The sequence below is a fragment of the Lytechinus pictus genome, chromosome 14 (assembly GCF_037042905.1).
Source record: "Lytechinus pictus isolate F3 Inbred chromosome 14, Lp3.0, whole genome shotgun sequence".
In the NCBI taxonomy this organism is placed as follows: Eukaryota; Metazoa; Echinodermata; class Echinoidea; order Temnopleuroida; family Toxopneustidae; genus Lytechinus; species Lytechinus pictus.
Window position 1 is genome coordinate 10,494,462 of NC_087258.1, and position 16,132 is coordinate 10,510,593.

A 16,132-nucleotide genomic window follows, 5' to 3' on the forward strand; every position below is an offset into this window, starting at 1 on the left:
GAACTAGTCTAGAACTCTAGTCTCGATTCCACAGACTTAATTGTAAGACTAGAATCAGCAATTGGTTAATTGCCAAATAAAGAAGACCCCCCCCCCCCCCCGTGGCGGATCCAGGCGGGGGCACATCCGGCCCGTCCCCCCCCCCCTTGAGAGCATAAATGTAAAATATGCCGTTTTTACCCAAGTGTGCCCCATATATAAAGCGAGGACTTTCTTTTTGCTTAATTGTCAGCGGAAAAATGTGCCCCCCCCCTTTTTGGAAAATCCGGGATCCACCCCTGAGCAATCCTAATAAGTGAATCTATAGTCTCACTACTAGACAGAAGTTGATGTTTTATTTACTTTCAAACATGTACTCACCCCCCCCCCCCTAGCTTGAATCAGCGGCGTAACAGGGGTCGGTGGCCAGGGGGGCAAGAGCCGAAAGTTCCCGGTCATATCATGGTATGAACAGGCGTAATGATGTAATGAGGCGACTATTTTGAGAAGGCCAGATATTGCGTATCGGGCAGCATTTATCTTTTTTTTTTAATTGCGAGCGAGCGAAGCGAGCAAGCAAAAATTGTGACCTTTTTATACAATAATCCAATATTATGATAGATTTTGACATGATATCCAGAGAATAATATATTTCACTATATCTCTCTTTAGATTCCTTTTTTTGTGGTCTGTACGCCACATGTGAACAGGATTGTGCTATATACTGTGCCCCTCGTTTTTTTTTTAACTCTTCACGCTACTGCCGCAAAGAATCCTGTTCACATGTGGCGTACAGACCACAAAAAAAAAGGAATCTAATGAGAGATAGAGTGAAATATTTTATTCTCTGGATATCATGTCAAAATCTATCACAATATTGGATTATTGTATAAAAAGGTCAAAATTTTTGCTTGCTCGCTTCGCTCGCTCGCAATTTAAAAAAAAAAGATAAATGCTGCCCGATACGCAATATCTGGCCTTCTCAAAATAGTCGCCTCATTACATCATTACGCCTGTTCATACCATGATATGACCGGGAATTTTCGGCTCTTGCCCCCCTGTTACGCCGCTGATTCAAGCTAGGGGGGGGGGGTGAGTACATGTTTGAAAGTAAATAAAACATCAACTTCTGCCTAGTAGTGAGACTATAGATTCACTTATAAGTATTGCTCAGGGGCGGATCCCGGATTTTCCCAAAAGGGGGGGGGGCACATTTTTCCGCTGACAATTTGACAATGAAGCAAAAAGTCCTCGCTTTATATATATGGGGCACACTTGGGTAAAAACGGCATATTTTACATTTATGCTCTCAAGGGGGGGGGGGGGACGGGCCGGATGTGCCCCCGCCTGGATCCGCCACGGGGGGGGTCTTTGTTCTTCTTTCGTACATTTTCCCGCTTTCCTTCCTTAATTTTCCATTTTAAAAAAAATCTTCATTTTCTTTTCACTTTTCCGGCCCTTTCCTTTTCCTCCTTTCCTTTTCCCCTTTCCTCCCCTTTCCCTTTCTTTCTCCCTCCTTTTTTTTCTTTTTCCCGTTTTTTTTTGTATTTTCCCGGTGAAATCCGCCAGGGGGGCAGCTTGCCCCCCCCCCTGCCCCCCGCCTGTTACGCCACTGGCTTGAATACGTCAAACTATTCTTTTCAAAACCGCAGACGCAGTAAAATCTGTCAAGACATACTTCCCTTACGATATTTTATTTCATCTTCACTTTACTTTATATCTATGTTTTTTTGTATTGTTTTATCATTACTTATCTTAAAAATTGTCTTTTGAAAAGCTAATTTTAGTCTGGGGCACCTGCAGTTGCGTAACTGCAGGGGGTAGGCTGCCCCCCTCCTGGCAAATTTCGCCGGGAATTTTTTTTAAAAAAAGAAAGAAAAGGGAGAAAGAAATAAAATTAAGGAAGGGGAAACTTTAGGAAAAGAGGAGGAAAATGAAAATAACGGAATGAAAGCAGGAAAAGGAAGGAAATTAAGAAGTAATTAAGAAAAAACAAATCATCCCGAAATACTAATATATTAGCATGATATGATAAGTAAGAAAGGGAAATTAAAAATGGCAAACAAAAGTGGGACTCAGGTAGAATGGAATGAGCCAAAATCCAAATTGAAAAATGAACAAAAGGGACAAGATTTGATTTAAGATAGCTATGATAGCGGCCATCTATAAGGTTTGAAATGGCCGCATATCAAGAGGTTCCGGGAACTCAGCCCTTGAACCCCAACCGAATAGCACTGGCGTACTGATCGATGGAAGGGTTTGGGCGGCCGTGGCCCTAAAATTTCTACAACCAAGAACAAAAAGAATATCATGTTAAAATCTGTCAGATTCTCATGAATATAGGTGATTTTTTTTCTCGCTCGTTTCGCTCGGACGGGACTTACATGAATCAACTTTTCGTCACACACGCCATACTGTGCCGGCTCGGTGTAAAAATGGCAGAGGTAAAAATGGCAAAGGTAAAAATGGCAGAGGTAAAAATGGCAGAGGTAAAATTGGCAAAGGTAAAAATATAAACAAGGAGCTTGGAAGCTCCTTGGTAAAAATGGCAGAGGTAAAAATGGCAGAGGTAAAAATGGCAAAGATAAAAATGGCAGAGGTAATAATGGCAGAGGTAATAATGGCAGAGGTAAAAATTTTTACCTCTGCCATTTTTACCCAGCACCACTGTGGCTCCTCTATTTTTTTTTATTCATCGATCACGCTACTGCCGCATAAAGCTATTTCTCTCTATAATGCTCTCGCACAATAAAAAAAATCCTGTTCACAGTGGCATAGTCCCTACAAACCAAGAGGAAATAAAAAGGAAAGAAGGAAAAGGAAAGAGAAAAGTTGAAATATTATATTATTTTCTGAATACTGTTTCGAAATCTATCACAAAACTTGATTTTTGTAATAAAAATGTCGAATGTTTTTCTCGCTTGCTTATATATACCTCGCACCTTTTTTTTAATATAATTTTTTTCCTGATACGCCATATCTGGCCCCCTCAAAATTTTACTTCTTTACGCCATGCACTGCCTGTGATATCATGATATGATGCAGGTACATTTTGGCTCTTGCCCCCCCCCCCCTCGCCTGCGCACCGACCCCTGTTACACCTATGTGGGTCAAGCCTCAACATGCACGTTTTGATTCAAGTCTTTTTAAACTTTTGCAGTAAACCAATTTCATTCGATTATCTTTCTTTGTATTTGAATTCAATCACATGCCCTTCATAATTATGTATTTTTTTTAAATAATAGATTAGTAATATTAATTATACTTACCAATAATAACAATAATAAAGGCAGTGGTGGCGATTCTTGCAGATACTTGACAATTGTACTTGTATGCGCAATAATGAACATTCATAACAATTAATAAATCTAATTTCCATTAAATTGATATGGAGTTTTCTTTTTCGCCTCATAGGGAGCGAAGGGGGGAGGCAATAAAAATATAAAGGAATCTGCATGGGGCCGAAAAAATACTGTCCCCACGCCGTTGGCACAGATCCCCCCCCCCCCGCAAAAAAAAAGAGACAGAGTGTGAGGTGTCAGCGTATAGACGAGGGGTTCGTGCGGCTTTTCCCCAATAATTGTCAGACCAAGGGGGAATGAGAAAAAGAAAGGGGGAAGGGTAGGGTATGTATAATTTTTAATAATAAAAATATTATGAAATTTTGTTTTTATTAAAAAAGGACATAGATTTATGAAAGAAACCGACATTCTCGCTCCTTGCATCGCTTGCTCGCTCTCTCTATTTTTTTTTAAGTATGCCCCATTATAATGTTTGATGAAATTTAGGATATTTGATGAGGATACTAGAGAGAGAGAGAGCACAAAGAAAAAAAGAAAGAAAGTAAAGAAAGAAGGAAATATGGGAAAAGAAACAAAAGCGGCAAAAGAGGCAAGTCATGGGCAAAAAAAAATGTTGAAGCAATGCATGGCATTAACTCAAGTTTACAATTTTTTGTTCATTTTTCAACGTTTTTTTTTTTTTTGGGGGGGGGGGGCAAAAGGGAGAGTGTGAAAATGGAAAAAAATATCGGTGGCTGTATTAAGTTAAATGTTGTGTAAGATGCGCATTTCGCTAATGACTTTCAAAAAGTGCCCCAAAATCCCCGTTTTTCAGTTTTACAATAAAAATAATGCGAGCGCGAAGCGCTAGTTTATATTTTTATATATGCAGAGCCGAAGCGGGATATTTTAAACAATTTTTGTAATCATGACAGGATATAAATCTCACTTAAACATGATAACTTAAGACATAGTTTGAAATGCGAGATGAAATATAATTATATGCAATGCTGGTGCAAAGCGCGAACGGAATTTTTTAATTTGTATTTTTTTAAAATCATTTGTCAATCCCTTTTTTTGCATTCCCTTATGTTTTTCTCTTTTTTTATCTCTTTCCTTTTCTCCTTTTTATTTTCCTCTGTCGCTTTTTTTTTCGGGGGGGGGGGGTGAGTGGGTTAACGTTTCATTCCCGTGGGTCCGCCTATGTTTATTGAACAGGTTAATGCGAGCGCGAAACGCGAATTGAATATTTATTTTATGACCTGAAAATTATGCTATTTGCCCTCCGTCCCCTTTCCTTATTTTCTTTAATTTTTCTTCCTTTATTATCCCCTTCTTCTCTTCCTTCCTTCTTGTAGTTTCTTTTTCTTCTTTTCCTCTCCTCTTTTTTTGTTGCTCCCCATCCACCATTTGCCCCCTTAACAATGTAAGTCGTATGGTTGGCATTATCTGAAAGTAACAAAAGAACATCACACATGCAAAAAGTTGTTATCCGCTCATGCCAATACAGGGGCCGAGGAACGGTCTTGAAATTGGGGGGGGGGGCTGACCATGCAAAAAGTCACAATCAGATGTCATCTTTACGTTTTTGCACACGGTTTGGAAAAATGTGTGGGGGCTGAAGCCAACCCAGCCCCCTCCCCAGCGGCGTAACAGGGGTCGGTGGCCAGGGGGGGCAAGAGCCAAAAATGTCCCGGTCATTACCATGGTATGAACAGGCGTAATGGTGTAATGAGGCGACTATTTTGAGAGGGCCATATATTGCGTATAGGGCAGAATTTATCTTGAAAAAAAAAAGTTGCGAGCGAGCGAAGCGAGCGAGCAAAAATTTTGACCTTTTTTATACAAAAATCCAATGTTGTTTTTGTGATAGATTTTGACATGATATCCAGAAAAAAATATATTTCACTCTTTTCTCTTTCCATTCCCTTCTTTGTGGTCTGTACGCCATTGTGAACAGGATTCTTTGTGGCAGTAGCGTGAAGAGTTAAAAAAAACGAGGGGCGCAGTATGACACATGTGCTAGAAATCTGCTTAATATAATAATCCCCGAGCGAGCGAGAAAAAAAAATCACCTTTTCATGAGAATCTAACTTTGAGATATTTTTGAAATTATATTCAGTAAATAAAATGATATCCTACACTTTTCCTTTGCTTTTCTTTCCTCCTTTTTTTGTTCTTGTTTGTAGAACTTGTGGGGGCCCATGGCCCAACCCTTCCATTCTCATATACGGCAGTGCTGTGCGGTTGGGGTCCGGGGCGGAGCCCCCGGAACTTTTTGATATCAAAGCCATGCATTTAAACCTCGCAGATTGCCGCTATTTCAATCGAATCGCGGGTATATACAGAATATAGCTTTTACTCAACACATTTATTCAACCCAGTTACGTAATGAACCAAATATTTTTGAGGGGGCATAACATAGCAATGTGGGGAAATTTACATCCTACATCCACTACATGTTGGTTCTACTCTTTCTATTTGTCATTATATTGATTTGTTTGTTGAATTTGTTAAAAGTCGCCAGCGTGCAAAGCGAGCTGGAAAAATATTGCCTATTGAAATTGAATTCTAATTATGTGATAGATTTTTCCATTATATTCAGCAAATAACACATTTCATTGTTCCCATTCATTTCATTATACGTTGTCTCCTATCTTTTCTTTTATTTCCTCTTAGGTGTGGAACCAAGACCCCCCCCCCCCCCCGCGCCTATACGCTAGTGATTGAACGTGATTAAACGGGGGCGTTATAGAGCCATTTGATGGTTATAGATGAAGAGCCCCTACTGCGTTGGGTCCGGGGCAAAGCCCCGGTAGCTAATTTGCATAAAATTTAGCAAGCTTATAGCACAATGTTGTATGCAGTCCATCTTTCTTCCCGCTCTTTATTTTCAATCCTCGGCAGCCCGGTCGTGTTATTATTATTTTTTCTTTGTTTTCTAATTCAGCTTTTGACTTATTCCATTTTACCTTCGTTTCCCGCTATTGTTTGCCATTTTGTCATCTTTTAATTGATTTCCCATCATGCTATTGCATTACATAGGCCTATTTTGGAATTATTTTTCTTTCTCAAATGTTCTTCTTTCGTTCCTTTTCCCGCTTAATTTTCCTTTTCCAGTAAAAAAAATCTTTGTTTTCTTTTCACTTTTCCCTTTCCTTTTCCTCCTTTCCTTTTCCCCTTTCCCTTTCTTTCTCCCTCCTTTTTTTTCTTTTTCCCATATTTTCATTTTCCCGGTAAAATCCGGCAGGGGGGGGGGCAGCTTGCCCCCCTGCCCCCCCCCTCCCGCCTGTTACGCCACTGCGGGCCCTCCCCCGTTTCCGTGGCCCCTGTAATACACACTTCAAGCAAGAAAGGTGAACAAGAAAGACGTGTTTAAAAAATATCGCTTTCATTTCAAGAAGACTGGCTGCTTGCCTGTCGAAGTTTGTACCGCAGACAGGGGCCTTTTCCATTGGAGTGATCGAGGAGGGAATTAGCAGAAGCACCTTTGATAATCATGAACAATATGTATAACCAGTGGCATAACTACAGGGGGGCATGGGGGGCACGTGCCCCCCCCCCCAAGGGCTGACAAAAAACGGGGGGAATAGGAGAAAAATAGGGAGAAAGGAAGAGAAACGTAGTGGGAAAGAAGAAATTATTGTTCATTATAATGTTATATTGCATTATAATTATGTTATGTTATATTACATAAGAAACATTTTTTTCATAACCTTATGAAACATAATTTGCTCAGGGCCTATGTCTTCATTGTTCCTGGTGCTCGCATTGTCTGTTTAACGATATCCTGTTGTACGAAAACCTCCCGTTTTCAAGTCAATATACACCAAATATATATTTCCTCGCACTTCGAGTTATTATTGTTTCATGTAGTGACATATGCTTCTTTTTCATGACTACTTAAAGTGACTGCCCCATTTTAAGGTCTTAATATACATGTAAAAGATTTCATGTCCGTGCTTACGTTCGCATTATAGTGGATTTGTGAGATATATCTGCTCCGACTGCTCTCCATGAATTCCTGAAATCAGTCCTTAAAATTTCCCTTTTTCTGATCTGAATATCACAAATTTTTAGCTCGCGCTTCGCGCTCGCATCGATCATTTGGTTAGTGAAATACGTATGGTCATACAAACAAGCCTTAGCATGCCCCTCTTCAGGTATTAATTTCCTAAATTTTCAGCTCGCGCTAGCAATATTTGATTAGTGAGATGCGTATGTAAATCATGATTACAATGACTACAAGTGCTTCTTGTCTTTAGATGTAATTCTAACAAAATCAGCAAGCGCTTGGCGCTCGCATTAGATGACTATGGTGAGATATGTATACTCTTAATGGATTCCTCAAATATAGTCCTTAAAATCTCCCTGTTTGGGGTCAATATATACAAATATTTCAGCTCGCGCTTCGCGCTCGCATTGTTTAGCGAGACAGGTACATATCATGATTACAAAAATTTGATTATAATGTCCCTTTTTAGGTCTGAATATAAAAAAATTTCATCTCGCGCTTCGCGCTCGCATTATTTGATCAGTGAGATACATATCCGTTTAATGGCACTGTCCTTAAATTGTCATCTCTATTAGGTCGTTATGCTAGCTGGCAACTGAGCGTGCTTCGCGCGCTCACTAAGTGACTCAAAATTTTTGCTGGTGCCCCCCATGACGTGACCCACGGTACGCCACTGTGTATAACTAACTTAATAATTCATGCAGGCGCATAGCACGAGCCGAGATTTTTCATATATATATATATATATATATATTGTGTGAAAGAAATGGATGAAGTGAACAATGGTAGGCGTAGCTTAAATCAAGGTTCCCCAGAGCTATCTACCCTTTTTTTGAAGAGTCAATTGGATCGGGATCACCCTAGCCACTAACCCGTCTCTGTGGTCTAGTGGTTAAGGCACCGGCGTTCAAAGCTGGGGGCCCGGGTTCGATTCCCGGCAGAGACATTTTTTCGGCATCACCAATTTTTCCAAAAACAATATTTAAATATAAAAGAGTTGCCAAAGCTGTAGTACATGTATAACTTCACACATTTATATATATATATATATATATATATATATATATATATATATATATATATATATAAATAAATAAATAATAAATAAATAATAAATTTGTAAATAATAAATTTAAAAATAATAAATAATAATAATAATAATAATAATAATAATAATAATAATAATAATTTATAAATAATAAATTTGTCATAACTTGACAAAGCCCTATGGGCGAAAATTCAATATTACTGTCCACGGAGTTTTTATACTTTTCTTTGTTTGAACCTATATATATATATATATATATATATATATATATATATATATATATATATATATATATATATATATATGCAGTCAATCATAGAATAAATTGAAAACTGGACATTCTCAACATGTTTTGCAATCATGAACAGGATGGGAATATTTATAACTCAACAATCGATACGAGCGCGAAGCGTGAGCTGATTTTTTTATTCATCCTGCACACTCGATATTTAAGCACTTTCTGCAATCATGAACAAAATGTTATCAAATAATTCATGCAAGCGCAAAATTTTGATACTCATACCGGAAAACGGACATTATTTTTTGGAACCAGCATGAAAAGGATAGATATCTAACTTAACAATTAATTATGATGCGAGCGCAAAGCTCGAGCTGAAAACTTTTTAGATTCCTTTCTGAAAACTTGCCAGTTTAACATGTTCAATCACGTTTTTAATAAAGAGCATTAATTGTTTTAGAGAGCAAAGTGCGAGCTGGGTTTTTTGTCCGACATGTAATCTGGATATACTAAGCCTTTAAAAAAAAACAATAATGGATATCGAATGAAACAATGCGAGCGAGAAGCGCGAGCTGAAATTTTTTACATTTTGACCTGACATTGGACAATCTAAGCACTTTTTTTAAATATAGATCAAAATATATGTATCTCAAAACTTCTCAATAAACAGTTATTGCAAGCGCGAAGCGCAAGCTGATTATTTTGTTTAGATCTAGACTTACAACGGGACACTCTTTTTGCATGTAATAATGAAAACGAAGGGTATTATGCCCAACAAATCTTGATGTTCCGAGTACTTGATCAAAACTGAAAGTTGTATAAAAAATTTTTGTTCAATAAAGAACAAACTGTGCAGGTATCTCAAGTAGATTATTAATGAGAGCGCATGGCGTGAGCTGATTTATGTTATACATGTATACTGACCCGAAACGGAACCTGTTCAGCACTGTCAAACACGAAAGAATATATTGTGGAGATGATATGGATGGGTCACACTAAATGAATGATGCGAGCGCGAAGCGCAAACTGAATATTTTTTTGGCGATTTGACTTACAACCGGGCCTTAATTTGACTGTCGTTACAAAAGCACGGGTTTTTTTTAAGGCGATTTAGACCTAAAACCGGGACCTTCTTATCACCGTCGCTACATGAGGGTGTTGGAACAGCCTGGAAGACCTGATAGTTTATCATTTTCAGACAGGCCTCGGTCCAACAGTCCCTGCTTTTATTTTTTTTCCTCTCTCTCTCTCTTGATCCTTCTTCCTCTTTCCTTCTTTCTGTTCTTTCTTTTTTCTTCTCTTCTCCTTTATTTCTTAAGTTCATTTTCCCCGACGGTCCCGCAGATTTACCGACGATATCCAGATCGAGTAGTGGGGGGGGGGTGTCACACCCACCTCCCCCCGGCCCCTTGAGCGACGGCCCTGACCGGTCCCGCAGAGTCTGGTTGCATCATTGCGTATATTTGCAATGGCACTATATTATTCAAATGCAAGCATTACAATAAATTGCAATTCAATTTTAGTTGCTTATATTTTTCCTGAATCATCGATATCATCCTAATCGTGATGCCTATATAACTATATAACTAATTATGCCAAGCGAAGCGCGACCTGAAATTCGTCGATAAACTAGTCAATATTATTTGTCAAAACTTTGTTATTATTGCCAATTCATTTTTTCCTTTCCAGGCCCTTATTGTTACCCTTTTTCCTCTTCTATCTTCATATATCATTGTCATATATGGATCAGTTCTTTGTTTGTATAAAATTATCAACATTTCTGTCTGTGTGATTCATCTTCCATCCTTCCTTTTTCTTTTGTATCCTTTTTTCCCTTTTCACCTTTTCTCTTCTCTTATTTCTCTTCCTTTCCTTCTTCACCTACTTTTTTTCTCTCCATCTACATGCATATTCTTTGTTATCCTTCTCTGATTTCATATGATAATTTTTTTTAAACTGAACTCATATTATATATATTTCTAAATTGTGTTCAAAATGTATTCTCTTTGTATGAAATTATGAATATATGATTATGTGATATATTTTTGAACTATATTTCCTTTTTTTTGTATTATATGAGGTTTATGTAATGCCTCGATCTGTACCTTTGTAAACTCATCGCAATTCGGCTTTGTCGCAATGATGTGTTTTTATCAATAAACCATTTATCTATCTATCTATCTCTCTTTATTTTCTCACCTTTCTCCCCCTTATTTTTTTTTACTCCAATTCGGGGCGTGGCTGCTTCACCCCACCCTACGCCCCCCCCCCCCTCCATTCATAGTACATGTATAACACAAAAAATGGACTATATAATTCTCGAGTTGTTCTGGAACAAACTTCATTTTCAACTAAGTAAATAATGTTTAACTTAATAATCGTACTTAGTGTCATAATGAAGACAATTAACAAAGTTATTTCTCCCAGCCCCACTTAACTCGTTTATCCCCCTCTTCGAATGTCGGAGGACACACCGCACACCGGATAAGGGTCACGTGACACAACATTAGCATAATACTGCTGTAGCCATCTTGAATGTTGGTGATATCTACGCCGCAAATCTTCGTTCCTGACCTTCTGTTTTTACGGTTTCTGAGGCCGTCGCTAACACTCTTCGGTATTCAAACGTGAGGTATGTTAGGCGAGAATATGAGTTCTTATGCAATTATGTTTGATTTATCTTAAATGTTCTGAATAATGAAGGAATTAGCTTTGGAATGAGGAAAACAACCGGGGTTCGGGCGCACAGCAACACACGCACACATGTATTGCCTTGCCTCCAGTACGGTACATAGGCTCTGCATGTAGATTTCCTGCATTGCCTCCCACGCACACACAGCCCAGATTGGATTCGTTGGCAAAGGGGGGTTGGCCGTTGGACAGAAGCCGGTTCACTATTGCACTGCTGCACATGCACAGCAACTGCTGCATGCTGAACTGAGTTCACAAAAAAGGCAGTGGCACTGACATGCATTGTTTTTAGGGGGGAAATAAAGTAGATTTTTCTGAGCTTCGAATATATTTGCCTAAAAGTTTTAAAACATGATCATTGATGTGAACAGAAATTGAAAATGAAATAAAAATAAATAGATTGGTCAGTCATTGTCAATGTTTGTTTGTTTGTGTTTGTGCATCATGTTCAATGTTTCTTTTTTTTAGTTTAGTTTTGTGATGTTTGCATACATTTGAGGATATCAATCAAGTCTAAAACATTTAGCTGTCTTCAGTGTCTTGCACTGTTGCTGCTAGTTGTATTAACTAAATGAATACCAGAACTCAAGTGTTCGGAAAAAAAAAATTCTAGGGGGGGGGGGGGCCTATATGAATGCTTGCAGTTGCATATATATTTTTGTATTATTTGGTGCGTCAATATGAAGCTTCATGAACACAATCCACTTTGCACTGCATTGTTATTTTGGTGTCACATTGTTTCGAAGAGCAACATCGCCTGGGGGTGGGGGTAGCCTGGAGGCGTCTTGGGAGTAAAAATTATTTACTACCACTTGTTCACTGCAACCATCCTGCCTGTGGAGAATCTACAGTACAGGTACATGTAGGACTATGGTACGCCAATGCTGTATTGAGCACACACTTTAAAAAGTCATTAAAATATCACTTTCCTGACCAAAATTACTAATTTCCATACAGTTGCAATTTATCTCCATTAGTAACTTGGGAATATTTTTTGTATTCACCAGAGCGCTCAAAAACTTGAATTTTTTGCATATTTTTTTCTATTGGTGGAAAGTAATACGGCAAGAAAATTTTCATTTTTCAATCTCTATTTTTAATTCAGAAAAAATAATTTAAAGAATCAAATTTACATAAGAGCCAAGTTATATGATTAATACATGTAGCTATATTGGAAACTGACAGTGTAAGAAAATCAAGCATTTGTCCCATACTAGAATAAAAGAAAATAAGCCAAAATTGCCACCCTTATTTTGCCACACATGGAGATGTAAACTGAGAACAAGGTTATGAATGAGTGTTTACTACGTACGCTTACTCCCAATGACGCCTGGCACGGGAAGGCATTGGGCCACACAAAGGAGAGTTTTGGGAGAAAGCAATGTTGCTCCAAAATACTTGATTTGTTTAACTTGCTAGCCACACACTGTACATGGTACATGGACAACAAGTTCAAATCCCCCCATTACGTACATTTATTTATACTTAAAAACGATAAATATTAGAAATATTAAGAAAAATTATGTAAGAAGATGAGCAGATACTCACCGATGATCTTGTCGCCATTTTCCTTCTTTGTTTGTAGCCTAGTTACAAAACGCGTATAAGATCGGGCGACGATATCATGAGCAGTGCCAATTAAAAAAAAAAAAATCAATCGGCTGATGAATATCGTGAATTGTAAAATACTTCCATTAGCTAATAAATATTTATTTGATATCTATATATCTATTTATATAAATAAATGTACGTAATGGGGGGATTTGAACTTGTTGTCCATGTACATAAGTGTGTGGCTAGCAAGTTAAACAAATCAAGTATTTTGGAGCAACATTGTTTTCTCCAAAAACTCTCCTTCGTGTGGCCCAATGCCTTCCCGTGCCAGGCGTCATTGGGAGTAAGCGCACGTAGTAAATAATTTTTACTCCCAAGACGCCTCCAGGCTAGGTGGGGGTAGTCTCGAGGACTCCATGATGATGTCTTAAAAAAAATTTGACATATACTTCTTCATCATTGGAGTCTTGTATACCCTCCCATATATGCATATAAGAGAGACATGTAAACAAAGATGGATTTCCCTAGGAAATCCATCTTTTATTATTAAAAATCACGTAAATGATCGTGATTTTATTATTCTCCACACCTTCCAACGCCTAATGCATGAGAAGGTTTAAAAAAAAAATTTCAATTAAAATGTGAAAATAAAGGTTTCTTACCAGAACGATGTCGTGTAGATCCCTCGATCCAAATGTACACAACGCAAATACAATAGGGTCGTCCCTTGAACCGCTTACGTATGACGTACATCCGGTTAGCGATGCCGTTTTGAAGAACAATTTATAGATAAAAATTATTATTTTACAAATAATAAAATTCATTACGTGATTATAAATAATTAGTTATAATCACGGATCGAGGGATCTACACGACATCGGTCTGGTAAGAAACCTTTATTTTTCACATTTTAATAGAAATTTTTTTTTAAAACCTTCTCATGCATTAGGCGTAGCAAGGTGTGGAGAATAATAAAATCACGATCATTTACGTGATTTTTAATAAAAATGATGAATTTTCTAGGGAAATCTATCTTTGTTTACATGTCTCTCTTATGCATATATGGGAGGGGATTCAAGACTCCAATGATGAAGAAGTATATGTCAAATTTTTTTTAAAAGACATCATCATGGAGTCCTCAAGACTAGGGTGGGGGATGGCTCTCATCATGCTCATGAGGGATCCAGACTAAAATGGAGGCATTATTTGGTAAATAAAAATCATTTGCAAATTTAAAGTTTCTCTCCATAACGCTTGGCTTTTCATCTCGCCATGAGGTATTTGAAGAGTAAATATCAATTGCTAATGTGAGGTACTTATTTTAAAATACTTTGTTTATTTTATTTATTTTTTCTGGCAAAAGGAATAAAAAATCATTGCAAATACAAGAATATTGAAAGACCCATTGACCGATGGTCAGGGATAGATAGCCAAAAGGACACACAGTGACAAATCGTCCATAGACTGTGTACAACGGATAGATCGTCTCCGCACAGCGATTCGGAGACCGCTGATTGGTCAATCGCGCAGATCACGTCATGACTATGTGGTCGCCAAAATAATTCCTTCGGACTGCGTGCGGAAGTATCGATAGCGATAACGATATCCAGTCCCAGTGTACGCGGGAAATGGTCTTGGTTCGTGATCGGATTGCTCCGGTATTGATCGGAAATTATCGAAACTGCAATTTCATGCATATTCACGCGACGCTCCGAAACCCGGAAGCCAATTGACTTTGTGCACCTTGCGATAGACTCTACAAATTCCAACGAACACGATGCCATATCGACGCTTATTCGTAAGATTTTGACGGAAAAGCAAGAAGTAATCGAAATTCGCTTACCTGTGCGGTATCGGTGAGAAAATAGATCCTCCGAGAATACCTTTCATGATTCATATAAAATATAGGAAAGTGAAATTCTAGGTCGATTTTGGTACGAGGTGATAGAGAATTGCACACTTGTTTTGGTGGAATACTGTGTGGGGAAATGGAAGGCTTGCACTGCGCCTGCTTACTATATTTTCATTCATAAATTGGCTCTCGGCAGTGGCTGGATGACGTCATGTAATAAGCAAAATGTATACGCCCGCTAGCGTTGAACGCTCCGCTATCCGTTGTACACAATTTGTCACTGTGGGACACTAGTTCCTATTAAAGGTTCTCCCATCACCGGTTAATAGTTAACAAACATAATTATAAAAATTAACATGAATAAAACTACATAGATCTAGATTTAAATGTCATCAGAACACATGTACATGTAGATATATCTGAAAAGAAACAAACACTGAAGCATTGGAAGCAATGAGGAGCATGTGGGAACATGCCACCATCTTGCAATTGTCATGGAAAGCAGTTGCGCAATGTTCCGCTCGCATGATGAGCCAATCATTGCGAGAAAACTGAAACACTTCATGGTTTCTGATTTAAAGAAATTATTTCTGACAATGAATGTTTTACTTTACATGCCCTGTATTTATACTTCATGTAGCCCTTATCCTCAGATGTCCAAAATAGCCCCTCCCCTTCCCCTTTCCCTATACTGTAGTTACCAATGGGTTCAGTATAAAAGTTAATTTGTAATGAACAGCAGAGTGTTTCATGAATCAAATAGTGATTTTCTCTTATCATTTTATTAAATGCCAAAAGAATACAAGGATTTCAGTTGCTCTTTTTACAGTTGTCAGAGAAAGTCAATCACAATCTGTTCCATTGATGACATGACATTTGCTCCTGCGACTTTTGCTCCGGACTTCATATCTCAGAGGGCATACGGTTAGAGTTAGGATTGTAATTAGATTTTTTGGTTCAAAATAATGCAAAGATTAGGATTACATGTATGGTTTATTTAGTATATTATGTTGGGCTTAACCCTCAATCTCCCGGGGTATTCTGATTCTTGTCATTCCGGGGGGGGGGCCATTATGGCCCCCCCTTAAGATCTCAGCCGTGGATTGCGCGATCACAACGAAAATTTGCATGATGGTAGAGAATGACGTAATCTACACAGTTGCATTGGTAAATTTCACTGAATTCATATATTTTTATTTTATATGAATTAATTATGCTAATTTATTCATGAAATCATACTTTTTGCTCTGATTCACTAAATAAAGCTCCTAGAATGCTATTTTTTGGTGAAAATATTCTTTATAGCATTCCTAACAATTGTGAATGAAAAAAATTCTGGTACCAAGACCGATTTCTTATGTATTTTATTGTTTTTTAAATTTCTTATGTATTTCCTTGTTTTTTTACTTTTTGTTTTTTATTGTTTTTTCAATGGAAATCGTTCCAGACTTAATTCTAATCATAAACAAGGCAA

General features: G+C 37.9%; 1 protein-coding gene across 4 annotated transcripts in view; it reads left to right on the plus strand.

The window, feature by feature from the left end:
• The first annotated feature begins 11,054 nt into the window (after nt 1-11,054).
• The window catches only part of LOC129276659 (GRB10-interacting GYF protein 2-like), a 38,647-nt gene continuing 33,569 nt past the window's right edge, over nt 11,055-16,132 (plus strand). For all 4 annotated transcript variants that reach the window (XM_054913049.2, XM_054913050.2, XM_054913052.2 and 1 more), the window contains exon 1: nt 11,055-11,193. The gene's annotated coding sequence lies outside the window, so the exon portion shown is untranslated. The remainder of the gene's footprint in view (nt 11,194-16,132) is intronic.